The 14,976-nt window shown below is 45.0% G+C and overlaps 1 protein-coding gene and 1 long non-coding RNA gene across 11 annotated transcripts in view; one reads left to right on the top strand and one right to left on the bottom strand.

Moving 5' to 3' along the window:
- Dab1 (DAB adaptor protein 1) overlaps window positions 1–14,976 on the bottom strand; it is a 768,539-nt gene that overhangs the window by 539,015 nt on the left and 214,548 nt on the right. The window lies entirely within an intron of this gene.
- LOC104847966 lies at window positions 8,094–12,324 on the top strand. The gene is made up of 3 exons (XR_776266.2): window positions 8,094–8,402; window positions 8,831–8,917; window positions 12,259–12,324. It is a non-coding gene; the product is annotated as an uncharacterized LOC104847966 (long non-coding RNA).

Raw genomic sequence — 14,976 nt, forward strand, 5'->3', positions numbered from 1 at the left:
ACTCTCTTAAGCTGTAGATCTTTACAACAAATTCAAAAATTAAAAACAAAACAAAACAACCCTGCTGATTAAATAAAAAAGAAAAGCCACAAATAGAATCTGGTCAAGGTGCACCAGTTAATGGTCTGCCTTCTGAGTGAGTGGAGACTATCGTTGCTATTCAGGGAAAGCTTTTAGAAATAGGAAACATTAACTGTCTTAAAGAAATGCTTCAGTTTGCAATACCATTTAGCAATAATACTCACCTGTGATGCTGCTTTGATTCCTTTGTGGTGAAATAAGAAAAATGGGTTTATTCCTCACCTCAACACAAGCTACATTGACTCCATTAAAAAAATTTGTAGAGGGGGCCGGGGATTTAGCTCAGTGGTTCTGCTTCCTACCTTGCAAGCGTAAGGACCCGAGTTTGATCCCGGTACCAAAAAGAAAAAAAAAAAACAACAAAAAACAAAAACGAACAAAAAAAAATTTGTAGAGTAAGGCTTTTCTACTTCCTTTGTGATAGTCCTCTTTATGAGATGATTGTGACAGTGGGTGATAGGTTTAATCTTTTTTTTTATGTTCTCACTTGGAAAAATAAGTTGGACCCTGTTTTATTTTAGTTTTACCATTTCTTAACATTTGAAAGCCACCAGCTACTGCCTTGGGTTATTTATACTAATATGGATTTTGTCAACTGATTTATCTCCATACTGGGCATAGTAAGGGTGGTGTTTCATTATTTATTTTTTCTTCTTACTTAGTAAGAGAATATTCCACCACACACATGAACACTTGGGACAAATACTGCATTTTACAGCTGCCTGGCTGCTCTGTAACCAGCGCACCACCTTGCTCTTTCTTTCCTTCTTTGGGCTGCCTGTTTATTGGAACTGAATGTGGTGGCTGGAGCAGGAGGCTGTGGCCTATATCGTACAGCAGAGCAGCCAGTGCAGCCTAGGATTATTGACTTCAGACTTGACTGCCAGAGAGGAGTAGCCACTCCGTTGTGAGTCTCTGTTACTCGCAGCCATAACAAAACCTGCAAGAATGGAGGAGAAATGTCTCTAACTGGCTGCCGTCACTTGTACTGCATCCTTGTGTGGGATCGATTTACCATGCTAATTAATAAAAGGGAGGGAAGTTGGAGTCAAAGAAAAATGGCTCCTGAGGATACTCTTGGTTTAAAAAATAATATCCAAGCAATTTTTAGGGACACTGCAAGCGCAGTTTAGCAAGTTTTCTTTCATAGCCGGAAAGCATCTCTAGGTCTAAGGGGTCTACTTGGAGGAAAGCTTCAGGGATCTCGGAGGGATCAATGGCTTTGGGTCTTCTCAACAGCCATGACTTGGGATGACACACCATGTTCCCACAAGCAACCATAATGACATGCTCTAATCCTAGGTGGCTTTTGAGGGTACTGTGGAAGATGGGACAACAGTATACATACCCACAGGTGATCCATAACAGGGCTCAGGCTATCCACAGAGCCCTCAGGACAGAGGGTGTCTTTAGGCAAGGTGCCAGGACTCTTACTTCTTTGCCCCGCTACTTGCTCAGTGTTCTTGTATTTACCCCTCCTTTGTTCTTTTGCTTTGAATTTCCTTGATGCAGACATTTGCTCTGCTCCTGAATGATGTCACTGCTAGTCTTGCTCTGTCTGATGTTTCTTGGGTAAAGCTCCCTCTCCAAGACGACTCTGTCCCACAGATCTTAGCTTGAGTGTTACTCCTCAAAGAAGCCTTCCTTGACCTATGAAATGTGAGTCTTTGCTTCACTTGCAATGGCACTTAGCACCATCTAGAATTAGTATTTAATAGTTTCTTGCATATTGATTATCTTTCTCATGCTTAGAATAAGGGCAGGGACCTTGTCATATCTGTTCATTTGCTTCTTTCATTGTGGTCCGGCACACAGGAAACACTCAATAGACAGGTGAGTGAATGGCTACTTAATGTGGCACAGTTATCACAGGTAATCTGTGGAACACTGCAGGAAGTCCATAATGTCCTATAAGCACTTATAAGAGATCTATAGTGATAGGGTGTAGGAATTATTGATAATCTATGGGTGCTGAAGTTACTGGCAATCATGCTCTGAGACTACGAATCCTTCTAGGTTGTTTCTAAGGGGCTTTGCTTGCCTACAGGTGACCAGCACTGGGCTTCCCATTCCACACACTATGATGTGGGTCTATTGGGCATGTATAATTTCTTGGCAGGAGAAAACAAACAAACAAACAAAACAAGTAATCCTCACACAGCCCAGCAGGAGAAGCCTGAGTAAAAGCATAGATGAGAGAGGTGACCACATCTTCAGCAACATGGTAGGGATAGGGGGCCAGCTGTATTCTGGGTGTGGCAGACAGTAAGTAACCTGGCCTTGGGTTGAACCAGGGAGTGCTGGGACAGTATGTAAAGGGATTTGATTTTAGCTCTGCTCTCTGGGAGTCAGAGTTTTCACCTGTAAAATGAGCTGCTGTGTTGAAGTATGATAATTAACTAACCAGTGGCCATCATTTTATTCTATGTAAGGAATGGACATTTCTGTTACCCACCTCCCATCTGCTGTGGGTGCTGGCTACTAATGGCTCACAATGCTGCCTTCTCCTAGAAAGCCTCCTAGCCCAATCTCTGCACAATCTCTGGGCATCGAGGAGTTGCATCATCATCACCTCCACTGGCTGCAGCCAGTGAGTTGCCACCTGTGTGCAAAATCCCAGATCCCTGGCTTCAACCCACATCCAGCAGCCCAAGATGGTCCTCGTGTGAGCACACATCGTTTCTTAGCTGTCTTTCCCTGCTTCAGACTGTTTTCCTCTCCCTCCTTCACTCAGTACCCTCCCCAATAAAAGGCTTCCATAAGAGTCATTGTCTCAAGTTCAACCTCCAAAGCACTGAAACTAAAATAAGGCCTCAAATAGATCCCTAAATTGATCCTAATACCCCTGCCCTGAAGCTCAGTCACAGTCTTAAAAATATTGCTGCTATCATTCAAGCAATACTTCTAGTCCTTTGGTGTTGGCATAGGAAAGAAAACTTACTGGCCAACCCCGAGCCAGTGTCTCTAAGGTCACTGTCTTTGCCAATATTTTATGAAATGACACTTTCCAGGCTCCTCTACCTCGTGATGTTACAGGAAGGAGTGGAGAGTCAAAAGTACTCATAATGGAGAATGTCAGAGTCTGGCTTCCCAATACTCAACTGTGCTGTTCACAGTGTAACAGTGATGTTCTCCTGCCATAAAAGGAGCCAAGGAGCTGTATTCCATTTGTCCAGCACAGAAGACTTGGTTCCTAAACATCTGTTAGTTTCCACTCTAACAACATTTCTCATTTTTCCCAGAAAAGCACTTTCTTCTGCTTTGATCTGGGGGTGCCAGGGTGATACAAGAAATGACCGAGGGGACCAACTGAGGAATTTATCCATGGGGAAAATCATTTCAGGGAAGACATCTTCATCCTCAGGAAAAGGGTAAAAGGCTCACCACATCATGTAGGAACCACCACAGTGGCAAGAACTGTCACACTGAAGGAGGAGCTGGCTAGTGGGGAGCAGTAAGATCATGTGAATGGGGCCTCTCCTTCTCAGTACCGTATCACACTGTACTCATCCGCCTCCTCTTGTGATGCTGTGAGAGGGCCATTGTCTATGGGATGCAGTGAAGTCCAGTGAAGGATGCAGGGATTTGGGCTCAGTATTTGGCTACTACATGATGGGTACTTAGCACAAGCACTGCAGTACTGTGATGGTTAATCTGATAGCCAAGATGGTTCCTAAAAGAATAGTGGGTAAGTTGCACAGGCAGCATGGCTGTGTGGGACAAAGAAATGATTTGTGTCTTGGGTGGGACAGAGTGGGCAGGTGCAAGATTTCATCACACTACTCAGAATGGTGCACCATGGGAAACTTATGAATTGCTTCTTTCTGGCATTTTCCATTTAATATTTTCTAATTGGGGTGGGTAAATTAGTGGTGGACCAGGAGACACTGTGTATGTGTGTGTATGTAAACAGCAATAGATCCCAGAGTCAGACTGTGGTCAACTCCTGGCTGTCAACCATGTGACTGAGCTGCTCTGGGCTATGGTTCCTGCCTCTTTTAACAGGAGGCTAACGATGCTGTCTCCCTCATGGGCAAATTATGAGGACTGAATGCAAGCACAGATGTTTATGTTCCATATATTTCCAAAGCAAACAACACGTTTACTTTGTCAAGCACAACTGAGAAGAAAACAGGTTCAACTGATTTATTTCCTGCAGGATTGCACAACTGGAAGTGTTGACACCCCTTCAGACAGGAGGATGATGGGTAGCAGTTCGAGAGTCTTTTCTCCCAGAGAATCCTGTGGGACAGAAGTAGAAGAATTGGCTAGGAAAGGAAACTAGCTGATGGGGACCTACTGCATGAGGATGAAGGCTTAAAAGGATAGCAGTGCTGTTAGGAGAGGATGGAGAGTGGACTCTTTTATTACATACCTGGACTGTGCCAATGCTGTGTGGAAGTTTATTTACCTTATTCTTTTAATCCAACACAGCCTTGTGAGGCTCATATGCTGCTCATTTTGTGAGTATGGAATCAGGGCTTTGCAGAGATAGAGTAACCTGCCTCATTTCCCCATGGTGGGTTTCAGGGCCAGGAGGGCTGCTTCTGATCTGTCTATCGCCAAGATTCCTCCTTGCAAAACTGAGGTCAGGGAAACTGCCCACGAAGGAGGGAAAGTCAACAGGAGCTACAGCAGCGTGGGATCCTGCCCACGGCTTGGGAATGAGTGAATTCCTTATTGAGACATAGAAAAGGAAAGCAAGGCTGCCAGAAGACATGGCTGAGGACAAGGGTGATGGCCAGGAGGGCTGACAGGTCCCAGGCCTTTGTCTTTGCTTCATTTGTCACTGCTGCCAGGGGAGACAGCCCTACTAGAAAGCTGATAAAAGTCCTACCAGAGCGGGCAGTGGAACTGGGCTGGCCATCCTCACCAGGCCCCCCAGCTCCTCTAGGACCCATGGACAGATGGGGTCCAAATCACAGGGCTCCATATAGAAGAGGGGAGACACCTTCACTCACCAGTGTTCATGGAGATGAACGAGAAAGACAGGTCCCTCCCTCCCAGACTTGTTCCCTGAGCCCAGGGAATGTTCTAGCTTTGTAAGAGATTAATGCTCAAAACAATAGTCATTAAACAAATGACTGATGATTGAGTGAACCTGACTTTCTAAATATGCACAGAAATAGAGTGTGCCTACAACGGAATGAGTCCCACACTGCAGCTGTTAGCAGAGCCAGGGAGGGAGAGCAGGGGACCCAAAGCAATTAAAGAGGGCCAAGGGTGATGTATTCTGGCTACTCCCCTCCTCCTTACCCTCAGCCCCACCAAGCTGCTGTCTTGACCCTTGGCATCTCTCCGTCACTCCTCTTGGAACATCTTATGAAGAGGCTCTGGTCAGTCAGGCCTGGCACAAGGTCCAGACTGTCACTTGGCAGAGGAGTCTTAGGAAAATGCTCTTACCCTGTCTATGTCTTGGTTTCTTTATCTGTAGAAGAGATGGTACTGTGGTCCTCATGGGTTTGCTGTGAGAATGAAATGCTGTGCTTGATGCCTGCCCTTCCTGGGGCAGCAGCAGGGCGTGCAGGGGGGGCGTACACCAGAAGGGGCGCCTAGGAGCAGGGCAGCTGAGACACACCCACCATCTGCAGGGTTACAACACAGGCAAAGCTTTTGTCTGTGGCTCCGGCTGCTCCAGATTGCCACTTCCTTCCTGACAAATCTGCCCACTGTCCTACTTTCTCCTCCCCAGCTTTGGCCTGGGTCAGAGACTTGGTCACTTGTGTGCGTGTTAGTGAGTCAGTGAGCAGGAGTGTACTTGTGGATGGGTGTGTAGAGAGAGAAAACAGACACTTGAGGGTTTGTGTATTAGACTGTGTATGTGTGTGGGGGTGTGTATGAAACAGAGTACTCATGCTTCAGGGTGTGTGTGTGTGTGTGTGTGTGTGTGTGTGTGTGTGAAATACAGAGAATGCACATACTTGAGCTCCTCTGTGTGTGTTTGTAAAAGAAAAGAGCATGAGATTGAGCTGTGTGTGTGCCGAGGAGAAAGAAACCACGTTTGTGTTTGTGTGTGTGCCTGTGTGTGTGTGTGTGTGTGTGTCAGAGAGAGAGAGAGACAGAGAGAGAGAGACAGAGAGAGAGAGAGAGAGAGAGAGAGGGAGGGAGACACACAGAGAGAGAGAGGGAGGGAGGAAGACAGAGAGGGAGAGAGAGCTCTGGGAGGGAAAGATATAGCTTGATAAAGATGAAAGGTCTTCTTTTGTCTCAACAATTTGTCTTCCCATTGTGGGGGCAGGGCAAGTTGAGAGTCTCCTTCAAAGAGCCCCACCCTCCCTCACCCCACCCTGTTTGGCCACCATTACTCTTGGCATCTCTGAACAAGAATGGCCCAGCTCAGCCATTTTTATTTCTGTGGAGTTGGGGGAAGCTGTGGCTGTCCCCAGTAGGGTTTGGTTGGGCACTCCCAAATGGGGTGGGGGAGATGAGGTGATTCTAGCCCCTTGGCAGGAGGCTGTGGCCCAGCCCTTCCCTACCTCTGTACCTGGTGCAGAAGTGATCCTCCCTCGCAGGCTCTCAGTGTTTGCCGAATGGAGAAGCCACTGCAGTTCTCAGTGCTAAGGGAATTCTCACTGCAGGCAGTGGCTGACTCCCTCTGTGTGTAATCACACAGCTTTTACCCAAGTAGCAGCAGCTCACCATTCATATGGTTCCACTGCCTGACACCAACTGGGACCTCAAATACTTCTAAACTCAGATATTTGCTGAACCAGCCAGTGGCTTGCTCACTTTCAATTTGTTTCCCACTTTTCTTGAGTGAATTGCAGGTGTAGACCCAGACATACAGCAAACCTTCTAGCTGGAGGCCACACATTGACTTTGGAAGTGACCAGAAACTCCATTGTCCTGCAGGTAACTGGAATGTGTGAAGCAATGGGTGATGAGAAATAGGAGGTATGGAAGGACAGGCATGTGTACTCAAGGATTTAAAGCAAAGTAAAACAAAACAAACAAAGAAAAAGAAAACAAAAAGGTGAGCCTGTATGTTTGCAACCAATTTCAGAAATGAGACTCTGTATCTCCCATTATACATCTGGGGAATGTTAATTATGCTGTTGGAAAGGTAGCTGGTATCGAGGTTGATGGGGAGAATCCTTCTGGTTTTGGATGAAATGAAGGTGACCTTGTAAGACATCTTTCCCCCATTTGTCCTAGTGTGTACCTTGCCATTTCCCACTCAGCAGAAAACCTTCAGAGCTACAGAAGGGTAGCAGAGTCAGACAAAGATAGAAACTTGAACCGGGCTACACTATGAGCTGTGTATCCGGGGATGAGAGGCTAACCTTTGATGGGTTTCTCTACTTTGTGGGTTAAGTAGGGAAATTATTAGTAACTTAAAGATAATGTATGGAACGTTTTCTGTGCAAACTATTTACTACATATTATTTAATCATTACAACAAATCTATGTAGTATCACTGTTACCTTTTTTATTTAGGGACTAGATAACTGAGACCTACAGAATTTAAATTTCTTCACCAAGAAAGGTCACACAGCTAAAGTCTGGTTGATTTTGGACTGGAGTGAGGGCCTCTTGGTTCCAAAGCTGATGTTCCTAAGCATTCTGCTGCTCTCTGACTGTACATATTGTGAAGCGTGGAGGAAATTTTCTCTATGAGGTGTGCACAGGATGGGTATTTCATACGTAGACAACACTTGCTCAGTGTGGTCCTGACTGCCCTTCTCCTCTTCCTGGTTCTTTGAGCATGTTCCCATGCTAAAGGCTGCCAGAGACCTTCTCTGGGATGTGCGCAAGAACTTTACATGTGGTGGGAAAACTCCTTGCCTACCGAAAACATCCTGTAGTCAGGACCAACCCCACACACACTGAAGTGATGGGGAACCTCCCTAGGGGACCTCCTGGTTTCCACCAATGGGGATCCCTCAAAGTCTTCCTAAGGCCACTCGGGGTTTATGCTACAATTCTGAGATTAACCCTCATTGCCTCTGTGTCTGAATAAGCAAGGATCTTCAAATAATAAGGGAGGGTGATTTATATAAGGGCGGTTTGTCTTCATAATCAATTTATTAAATGATCATTGCTGCTTTTTTTCCCCTTCATATTTGTCATCGCTGAAGCAGCAATTGGTGTTTGAAACCTGTGCTGGTATGTCATCAAACGAGGTGCCATTTCGATCAAGCCAAGGTGGCCTGGCAGCCAGTCACCCAGAGCTGAGAGAAAACCAGAGCTCAAGCCCAGGCACAGATATGGGATCAGCCAGGAGGGGGGCCAGACTTCTGGATGAACTCACACTCTGTCTACTTCATCATCCACGTAAGGGAGTCCCTATCAAATTTGTTGATCTCCTCAGACAAGCACAGGTAAGATATACATGGCAGGATGGTGGGCTAGCAGTTCATTACAGTGAGTTAATTATCATCACCTCCAACGGCAATTAATAACAATTAAGGTTCTTGTAATAACATGAGTACTGTGTGTAGCTACTCTAAAAGCTGTGGGAAGATGGAATGGATGGTTTTGAAATACCAGACTTTGGAGGATCAACAGTATTGACCTAAAGTAAAGAGTAAGAAAGAAGCTGCCAGGCTGAGCAAACGGAGTGGCATATGCTCCAGGCATGTGGTTCACTGCCCCTTGTCCCTCTTGGCTGGGGTAAGGAAACTAGGCAGGGTAATAAGCTAGCTACATAGAAAGGCTGCTTTGGCCAGGGAGGTGAATTTCAATGTCCTTAGTCTGTGCCTGCATTTTCCAATTCCAGTGTGTTCTTCAGACTACTGTCTTTTTACAGCAGCCTGTGCCCTGAGGTCAAACTGATGCTGCTCTAGGGTGACACAGGACACCGGGAGAGCTCCAAGACAACGCGCTTTCTTCCCAGGTCTGTTGTGAAGCTCAAGCAAGAGAATCCATGCAATGCACTTACAAAAGTCTGCATGCCACTCAGCAAGCATTCCACAGAGTTCAGCTCTTTAGACAAATACAAAGAAACAAGGCTTCTCTTCTCCAGTGAGGCAGGCTACAGAGACTTTGGACTTCCTCCCGTACCTTCTTAGGGAGAGGCTCTTTGGGGATCCCAGGCTGCTCCACGTCCTTGGAGCTCAGCTTCCTGAGCAGTGAATAGAAGAGCAATCCTCATTACAGGAGCTAGTTTGTTGACAGAGTTCAATGGAAGGATGAATTAAAGCATCAGATGTACCATAGGTTCTCAAACCTTCATGATTACATTCTTTTTCCTTGTATCTTTTCAGGGTCAAAGTTAGAGGTCGGTGATCCATCAGCCTTGCTTTATACTAAAAGGTGTCAAGCCTTTGTCACATGGGAAAGAAAGCTTTGATTCCTAGACTCTAGGGGTGCACTACAAGCTGCACTAAAAAAAAGCATATATATTTATATCCCAAAACCCTTTAGAGCTAAACTAGTCCAGATTGTCATTCAAGACTTTATCTGACAGTTTTCTACATATAGCGGTAGGTGCTACCCTCTGGAATGAAGAGTTTTTGCAAAAGCAGCAAATGCTTTCTTTCTCTAATAAATTGCCAGTTTCTAAGGTTACAGACAGTCTATAACATTTTCATTTTTTGGAAGATTCTTTTCATTTATCTTGGGAAATTACAGAAATGATGAAAATCTAAATATAATTTAATGCAAATATATTCAAATAATTATAGGAAGATAAATGGACAGGAAGTCAAAGCCTCCTGCATGTACTAAAGAGGAAAGATGGGAGAGAAGGGGCTGTCTTTGCCCTGAGAAAGCAGCCGTGGGGTTCTCAGGATGGTTTTACATCCATCCTGCCTCAGTACTAAAGCTCTGCCATTGGATCTCCTGGGCCAAAATACAACGGAAACGCTGAGTCAAACATTTTGTTTAGCTACCTAAGGATATTTACCCAATCTCCACAAGCATCATGCCTTTATGATATGTGACATCAATAGCAGAAATAGTATGATACAGAATTGGAATAAAGGGTGGCAATTTAAAATGCATGTGAGTGTATGGGAAGCTCACTATTAGGTCCATGTTTCTTCCCCAAGTTTGCTTTAACAGATCACATCGCCAGGCTTTCAGAAGTCTCAGCTGGGGAAGCAGCTGTCCCGGCTGAGTCCAGGAGGAGTGTCTAACTGGGGAGCACTGAGCAGCTAGTGAAGGTTTCCATGCCTACTGCCCTCCAGCAGGGATCTGTAAACCTGAGGGCATGAGGCAGCTCCCCTGTAGGCTGCTGTTTTCCGTGTGCAAATGCTGTTGAGCTAAATGACTGCACCTATGATTAGGAAATGACCACACCCCCAGGGAAGGTTGTGGTGATTAAAATGTCTAAGGGATGTGAAGGCACTAAATGAATAGGGACCAAGGGAAGAAACATTAGTACCAGGAATTGGTCTAAGACTGGGTGCTGGCAGCTCCTGAGCTAGACCACATAGAGCCATGGAGGCCCAAGTGGTCAGGTTGAACCTTCCCAGGTATGTTAGTCCATCAGATATGGGCAGCTTGTGAAGAATAGGAAGCTTTTATCCCCTATTTTGGAGGCTGGGAAGTCCAAGATCCAGGTGCTGGAAGGTCAGTGTCAGATGATGGTCTGCTTTTGAGTTTATAGATTGTGGTCTTCTCACTGTGTCCTCGCAGGGCAGAAAGGGTGTGGCACTCTGCACTTATAAGGTCACTAATCCTATTAGTGAGATCTCTACCCTCATGATCTAATCACCCCCCAAAACCCATCTCCAAATACCATCACTTTAGAGGCTATGATTTCCACTATGTACATTTCTTGAGGACATAAATATTCAAACCCATTGATCCATATGAGATGGTTAATTTTAGGTCCCCACTGGACTTGCCTCAGGGTTCCTAGATTAAACATTGTTTCCAAGCACATCCTTGTGGTATTCTCAGGTGGGATTAGCACTTCCTTCACTCAGTAAAGTCAATGGCCCTCTCTAGTGTGGGTGGACACTGTCCTACCGGCTCAGAGCCTGAATAGAACCAAAGGTAGAGGAAAGAGGAATTCTCTGCTTCCTTCCTGGTTGCTTGTTCAGAGATAAGGATCTTCTACCCTTGGTGTTCCTGGCACTCAGCCTTAACGTCCAGACTGGGAAGCTCTGTCTTTCATTCCCCTGGTCTCAGGCCTTTAGACTTGAACCAAATCATACCTGTGGCCTTCCTGGGCCTCTGTCTTGTACATGGTAAGCTACTGATTCTATGTGATGAAAGCCGTAACGGACATACCATGCCTGTCAAGTACCTACAGACAGCTACGGTTGCTGGAGCAATTATCCCGGGCCAGGCATCCGCAAAGAGCTTGCTTATTAACCATCAGAGCAACTTTTATGTACTCGTTACATATGAAATTATGTCCTTGCTTAGTTCTAGACAATTAGTATTGGGAGAAACAATATCTTTTTTTAAACCACTATAGACTCATAACTTAGTCACAGTCAGAGTTGAATTAATATTTTGACTTGAAAGCTAAAAAGGAGATTTCTCATAGGCTGCATAATGACTTAGGAACATAAGTAGGATTGGAAGTGAAGCCTATCTCCATAGCCATGCTGGGCATGCATTACTCTGACCCTAAGCTCTGGAGAATACTGCACCATGTCAAACCCTTGGGAAGCAGGTGAGCAGCCAGCCTTTATCTTTTGGTCCTGCCCAAATCTCAGTGTGTCCCAAGGTTATCACTCCTTCTTTGCACTACTTACCCTGGTAGAAGAGATGCTAAGAACTGATGGATCCAGACCCACATTCAACTGTTAACTCTGTGAGAAGGCTTTTCAAATTGCACTTGTACTTGTGACCTCCTGTGCATAGCCCAGGTGATGGTGATGACATGAAAACACACACTTTGGATAGAGATTATCTGGACCTGAGTCTTGCCTCTGCCTAATATAAGCTGTGCATGTCACCTTCAGTGGGTCACAGAGCTTCAGGTTCCTCATTTGTATGAGGAGGTAAAGTAGCTCTTACTTTGTCTAACACTTCAAGATGTTTCAAGTACAAAGTCAGTGCACTGGCCTGTCAGGAAGCATTATCGAGTGCATGGGGCTGGGCAAGTGTTAGCTATTCATTTCAGTGGTCAGGAAAAAGTCACCGTCAGGAGACACAAAGGAATGGGCAGCTCAGATGGGGACAGAAATGTGGCAGATACTGTGGGCATCTTAGTGAGCTCTTTCCTAACTAGGACTTGTAACTCATTCATTCTTTTCTCTGTTTCATTCAAAACAGGCTTACCAAGTGGCCATTCAACATTAGGCAATGAACCCTGAAAATACTGAAATAAGGAAGACTGACCCTATCTCTTCCCCTAGGAAGCTCATTATCTGTTGGGGATATCAACAAGTGAATTAAAAATTCATATATCACCCATCATGCTTTGGTCACATACAAATATGACTGCTTTGTACTAGTCACTCAAAAAAGTCTGTCTTGCTCATTTCCCCCATCCCCTGTGACAGTGCTCACATTTACAACCTGTATTTCCTACTTGGTTTCTGTGTGTGGCCTCTTATTGGTTATTTTATCAGGCATTCTCATCAAATTCATTGTACAAAGTTTTATTCTTCTCATTTCCAGTTTTACTCTCTTTCTTCAAACTTTTCCATGGGTCTTTGTGCTTTGGAGGTTTCAGTTTTGTCTCAAAGCAATAATTAAGTCTAACACTCCCATGGTACATACTATATGCCCAGTGCTGTTCCAAGCACTGAACGCACATTAACTTAATTAGCAGTCTATTTGATCTCTCCTCACTTGTCTCTTTAGCATTTTTCTACTTTCACCAAGTTCTTATAGTTCTTACAAATTTTAAACCTTTGATTAAAAGCATAAAATTATATAAGTAATTAAATCTTCAGAAACACATACAATTCTTATAAACTGCTCCCCGCTCTATACTGCTTTACACAAAGTGACACATTTACTGTTGCATGTTGTAGAAATTCTGAGTTGATTTAAGAAAAGATTAGAAAGAATAGTCCAGAAACACATGCATTTCTTATAAATGCCCAGGAGCTATTTGTGCCCTGCCGGTATCAATATTTATAAGCTGATGTGGATTTCATGTGACCCCTGGCTGAGGTGCCTGTATGACAAACCCCGCACCATTAATTAAGGGAAGGTACATGAGTCCTCCAGTGTGTTACGATGGTGGGGATGGTGGAGAAAGATATGACAGGTGTCAGGGGAGACTGTCCAGGAGCTAATGCAGCCTTAGTAAGAAGGGGAAGAAGGAAGAGTTTGCAAACAAAACACAGAGATGTGTTTTCTCTGGAGGTTGTTAGTCCAAGATCAAGATGTTGCAAGGTTTGGTTTCTCCTGAGGCCTCTCTCCTTGGCTTGACAGTGGCTGTTGTTTGGCTGTGTCCTCACTGGGTCTTTCCACCTATAGATACATCCCTGTGCCTCTTTCTAAGTCCAAATGTCCTCAGCTTGTGGGAATATGAGTCACACTGGAGGAGGGCTCAACCATCCAACCTTATTTATCCTTAACCTCCTCCTGGAAGGACCCAGCTCCAAACACAGTCACACCCTCCTGGACTGGGGGTGAGAGTACCAACACAGTAGTTCTGGGGGAACACAGTCCTGCTTATCACAAACATCCTCAAGACTTGGTGCCCACAGCACCCACTCCGCAAGAACTTTCCAGATTTCCCTGGCAAGGTTAACTACAGGAGTTCTCAGGCCACGCTGACTGCCCCTGGTGGTCCTACCACATGTGGCACTGCCCTATGGTCATCTTTCCAGACTTCCCTCCTCCCAACCTGGGCCCTCAGTCTAGGAATGCTTCAAGGAGTGGCTGTGTTTCCCCCTGCAGTGGACAGGTGTGGTGGGTGCAACATTATTGATTGAAAAAGAGAAGACCGGACATGGCTGGATTTCTTACTTCCAGCCAGAGGACAGAATGCTGGTGGCCTACCAAGTTCCATTATAGACCTGGCTGGTGTAGGCCCAGACGGAGGATCCAAACACATAGAGAGCAGGTGAGGAGCTACATACACGGCGACTGGCTAGGGGCACAAGTGTGCAAATCATGTGCTGTAGTAAGCAGAGCCTCACGTGGAAGCCGTGGAGCCCTGGCTTAAAGTCCAGTTTTGTCACTTTCTGGCAGGATGAAGATGGGCAAGTCATTCAACTGCAGTTCATCATGACTGGCTTATTAGAAAGTGGGACATTATGAATTAATTGTTAGGAGTGTGTGTTGGTCAAATGAAGAAGCGCATGCTGGCAGCGTGTTCCAGAGCATGGTGCACGACAGGTGACTGACACAGGATAGTAAGAAACCTCAACAGCCAGACAGTCCCAGATGTTCTTGAACACTGCCTAAGCAGTCAGGATTTAGTGCTCCAGATAACTCAAGGGCTCCTCAAATCCTAAGCAGATTTGGAAATACTGGACCTGCCAGAGGGAGGCCTTCAAGATCTATTGGAGCAAAAAAGAAATTGTCATAGCATTACAGATGTTGGTTTTTTTTTTTCCTTTAAAAAATTACATTAGGGCTCCTTGGAGTTCAAATGAAATGCATTCCCTTGATAATACTCAGAGCTTAATGTTCATAACATTTCAGAATAAAAAAATCAGTTCTGTATTTACTTTGTGCTTATTAAACAGAAAAAAGATGAAAGGAGCAAACAGAGGAAAGACAACCAAGATTATTTCCAATTTCTTGAGATACCAAGTGGAAGTACTTGGATGCTCTGATGATGGCATAGCAAAACCTGCAGGTCTATGAGGCTCAAAACCAGAGCAAAAAGCCACTTGGTTCTGTCGTCCAGATGTTTCACGTGTAAGGATACAGACAGCAAAGAACCAAGTAGCAGGGGAATGGACTTCGGATTTCCTTTGTCTTAAGTGTTCAAAGACCTGCAGAACAGCAAAGTAAGAGGAGACCCTGAGAGGTCATCTGGAACCTGTATAAATTTTAAAACTCCTCATCACGATTATTTTCAAG

The sequence above is a fragment of the Fukomys damarensis genome, unplaced genomic scaffold (genome assembly GCF_012274545.1).
Source record: "Fukomys damarensis isolate Sample0158 unplaced genomic scaffold, DMR_v1.0_HiC HiC_scaffold_23, whole genome shotgun sequence".
Lineage (NCBI taxonomy): Eukaryota > Metazoa > Chordata > Mammalia > Rodentia > Bathyergidae > Fukomys > Fukomys damarensis.